Below are 4569 nucleotides of genomic sequence, written 5' to 3' on the forward strand. Positions count from 1 at the left end.
ACCAGGCTGGCCTCAAACTCACAGAGATCTACCTGCCACTGCCTCCTGAGTACTGGGATTAAAGGTTTGCCCCACCACTGCCCAGCAGTGACTTTGCTTTGGAAAAGAGCTGGCACCAGCAGTTTTGTGTGGTGTGATGTGCTGTGATTGTTGCTGCAGGGAGCTGAGCAGAGAGTATGGCTGAGCTGACAAACCATGACATGATTGCACTGACCTATGGTAATGTGCATGTTGCCTTCACTTGGGAAGAGTTGACTTTGCTGGATCCTTCCCAGAAGAATCTCTCCGAAGATGTGATGCTGGAGACCTACAGAAACCTTACTATTATTGGATAGAGTTGGGAAGACCATAGTATTGAAGAACATTGTCAAAGCTCCAGAAGACATGAAAGGAATGAAAGAAGCCAAACTGGAGAGAAACCTCCTGTATATACTCAATGTGGTAAAGACTTTGCATATGACTGTCAGTTTCAAAGACATAAAAGATGCCATACAGGAGAGAAATCCAATGAATGTAATGAGTGTGGTAAAGCCTATGCTCATTGCAGTACTCTTCAAATTCATAGAATAACATATACTAGAGAGAAATGCTATGCATGCAATCAATATGGTAAAGCCTTTGCACAATATGGTGCTCTTCATTTGCAAAAAAGAACACATACTGGACAGAAATGCTGTGACAGTAATGAATATGGTAAAGCCTTTGCTTATCGCAATCATCTTCAATTACATAAAAGAACAGATACTGGAGAGAAACCCTATGAATGTAATCAATGTGATAAAGCCTTTGTACATCCCAATGATCTTCAAGGCATAAAAGTATATGTACTGTAGAGAAACCCTACCGATATATTCAGTGTGGTAAAGCCTTTGAATATCACAGGAATCTCTATGTGCATAAAAGAACACATACTGGAGAAAAATCCTTTGACTGTAATAAATGTGATAAAGCTTTTGCACATCATAGGCATCTTCAATTACACAAAAGAATGCATACTGGATCAATAACCAATGAATGTAATGAATATGGTAAAGCCTTTGCACATGTCAGTACTCTTCAAAGACATGAAAGAACACATACTGGAGAAAATCTCTATGAATGTAATCAGTATGGTAAAGCCTTTGCACAGTCCAGTCATCTTCAAAGGCATAAAAAACACATACTAGAGAGAAACTCTTTTGATATAAGCAATGTGCTAAAGCCTTTGCTCATCATAATAGTCTCCAAAGGCATAAAAAAACATAAACTGGAAAGAAATCCTACCAATGTAATCTGTGTGGCAAAGCATTTGCAGATCACAGTAATCTTCAAGTGCATAAAAGAACACATACTGGAAAGAAATCCTATGAATGTAATCAGTGTGGTAAAGCCTAGTCACAAAATAGAGTAACCATATAACTGTAAAAATTATTGTGTATAATTGGTCTCTTAAGTCCTTTGATTATAACAGTAGGCTTTGAGCATCTGGAAACACTCATACCAAAAGAATCTGAATATATATGAATTGGTATGATCTTTAGCCAACATAATATTTGAGGTCGGATGTGGATTCTTCTGTTTCTCTGATCTTTCAGTGTTCACCCCAATACCTGGCTCTGGGTTTGTTTATAGTAATAAGACCTTCAGAAGTTTGTCTACATCTTGTGCCCAACACATAACATATGAATTTACATAGAAGCTACTTGCCTGTGGACTTGCAGGCCCCAGCTCAGGTCTGAGCTTCATGTGGCCAGTTGTGGTAGTGCATAGTGTTAGGATTTGCTGAAGGAGGTGGAAGTAAGAAGATCTCACGTTTGAGGCCAGCCAGTGAGGCTAGTTGAGGAGAAGCTGTGGCTGGGCCAGGCTACAGATAGCACTGGCCGAACCATGGAAATGGTGGCTGTTGCTCCAAGTTGCCAACTGCTTTTTATCATATTGGTGGTGATGGTGATACTGCTACTGGAGAAAAGAGTTTAGTGCTGCGTGTTAAGAGAATAATTGCCAGAATCTTCGTGTAACAAGAAGACATTGACAAAGGTCAGTTTGGAGAAGTTTGTTGAGGCAAGATGTGGGGAGAAGTTGCTGTGAAGATATTCTCTTCTAGGGAAGAACATTTGTGGTTCCTAGAGAAAGATATTTATTATACTGTGATTTCTCCAAACCACAGAGGAGGCAAAAAATATTCTGCAGGGAACCAGGACCATGCCTAACAGCAACTTTGAAATCTTCAAACGTATGGTGAGATCCCACAATGATGATTCCACACAGACTATGATAAAGTCAATAAGATGATTATCATCACCAGAACATCTTCTTTGGACTACAAACTGCTCCGGACAATTTTGAGATGGCTAGCTGAGATGATCTAGCATCACAGACTACTGAAACAAGAAATTGAGACAAGCCCCACTCTTTCCCATTATGCATAGACTAGACAAATGATACAGAACTTGACAGTTAACTCAAAGTTATATTTTCAGGAATCTGTAAAAATATCTTCATCCCTAGAATGCAGAAAGTGATTTTCAGAACACAACTCCCACATTCCCAAAAGGTAAGGTGGGTGGTTCTTTGGTCATGTAAAGATTTATGGATATTATCATTGTTTATGTTGGTTGGTTAACAAGCTGTTAGTCTGTTAGTGGTAAAAAAAAAAGTTAAACAAAGGAGATTAGATACAGGGAACTTGTTTAAAAAATAAAAGAAAATGTAAAATGGGGATATCAAAAAGTATAGATTATTAAATCTATCATGAAAAGAAAACAGGGAACATATAGATATGGTAAGATTAAAAGGTAGATTTTGAATCTACTCTGAAAAAAAAGAGAATATGGATATGATAAGATAAATAAGTAGATTATTGAATATAATTTATAAAAGGAACTACTTGTTTTACATAGGATAAGTAATGAAATTTTTGTCTGAATTTGTCAATTTTTAAATTTTTTTTTAAAATCGTGTATGTGTTTTGGTTTTGCATATCAGCCATGGGTTTCACTGTCCTCCCACCTCCCACCCGGTCCCCTCTGTTCCCATCTCCTCCAGGGCCAGGACTCCCTTGCGGATTCAGCTCAACCTGGTGGATTCAGTGCAGGCACATCCAGTCCCTCCTTCCAGGCTGAGTGGAGTGTCTCTGTGTGGGCCCGGGGTTCCAGGCGGCCAGCTCATGCACTAGGGACAGGTCCGGGTCCCACTGCCTGGATGCCTCCCAGACAGTTCAGGCTGTTCAATTGTCTCACTCTTCCAGAGGGCCTGGTCCACTTGGGAGCTCCACAGCTTTTGGTTTGTAGTTCATGTGTTTCCATTGGTTTAGCTGTTTGTCCCTGTGCTTTTTCCAGTCTTGGTCTCAACAATTCACACTCTTGAAGTCCCTTCTCTTTCTCAGAATTTGTCAAAAATTAATGTACTGTACAATGTTAATGTATTTAATGAAGGCTTTCATTTGAATTTGTAAAATTTTAATGGACTAGAGATTATTAATATAATTCTTGACTGTGTATGTTGTATATACTTACTGTACTTATTGTATATAGTTTGTTTTATTAGTTACAACGTTTTTAGACAATAAAGGGGGAATGTGGTGATATTTTTGTGAACACTAATAAAACTTGTCTTGGGTCAAAGAACAGAACAGCCACTTGATTAGATATAGAGGCCAGGCATTATGGTCACACACCATTAATCCCAGCATTTGAGATCTCACGCTTTGCTTGGTAAAGACACATGCCCTCAATCCCAGGAATAATGGCAGGAAGCAAAATAGTATACAAGGCATGTGGACAAGAAGCTAGAGGCTTTTAAAGCTTATAAGCTTTTAAGCAACACTTCAGCTGAGATCCATTCAGGTGAGGACTCAGAGGTTTTCAGTTTGAGGAAACAAGTTTTGCTGAGAAGTGGGCAAGGTGAGGTTGGATGTGGATTTTTCTGTTTCTCTAATCTTTCAGCATTCACCCCAATACCTGGCTTTGTTTTTTTTTAATTAATAAGACCTTTAGAAATTTGTCTACAAAGGTTATTTATTTTGTAGAAAAAAATGACTCATGACAATAATATGTTCAAGAATTATGATGTCCTTTATTTGAATTATACCTGGAAAATTACTTGGAAAAAAGGCCTATTAATTTAAATGATAAGGTAAACTCTTAAGTTTCATACTTCTATTTAATCACATGAGATAATGAATCCAGGTATAAAAGTCCATAAATGTGTAATACTGCCTTTTCTGTTGCTTGTAGCTGAAGTTTTCCTGTTTCCCAGCTTGCCAGTGGTGAGAACAAATCTCTCTCACCCACCTGTCATGCAGCCCCTGGGACCCAAGTAAATGCTCAGAGGCTTTTGTTAATTAAAACCCCCTATTCACATAAACGATTTGATTAAGACTTTAGACATCACAGTTATTTTCAGTTTTAAGGAAAAAAACTTGTTTCAAGTCTTTTTCACTGTAGCCTTGAAGTAAGTTCCCTAAAGACTGATGTGAAGACTACACTGTGTCTTCTATGTTGCCACATTTGAGGTAGATATTGAAGTGTGGGATATGTGTTGCAAATCCAATTAATGAAGTTTATTTTGTGGAACTTATATTCCTTCTGT

General features: G+C 38.2%; 1 pseudogene; it reads left to right on the forward strand.

The window, feature by feature from the left end:
• The first annotated feature begins 200 nt into the window (after nucleotides 1-200).
• LOC118574993 lies at nucleotides 201-4300 on the forward strand (annotated as a pseudogene).
• The last annotated feature ends 269 nt before the right edge of the window (nucleotides 4301-4569 follow it).

This window comes from Onychomys torridus, unplaced genomic scaffold, assembly GCF_903995425.1.
Source record: "Onychomys torridus unplaced genomic scaffold, mOncTor1.1, whole genome shotgun sequence".
In the NCBI taxonomy this organism is placed as follows: domain Eukaryota; kingdom Metazoa; phylum Chordata; class Mammalia; order Rodentia; family Cricetidae; genus Onychomys; species Onychomys torridus.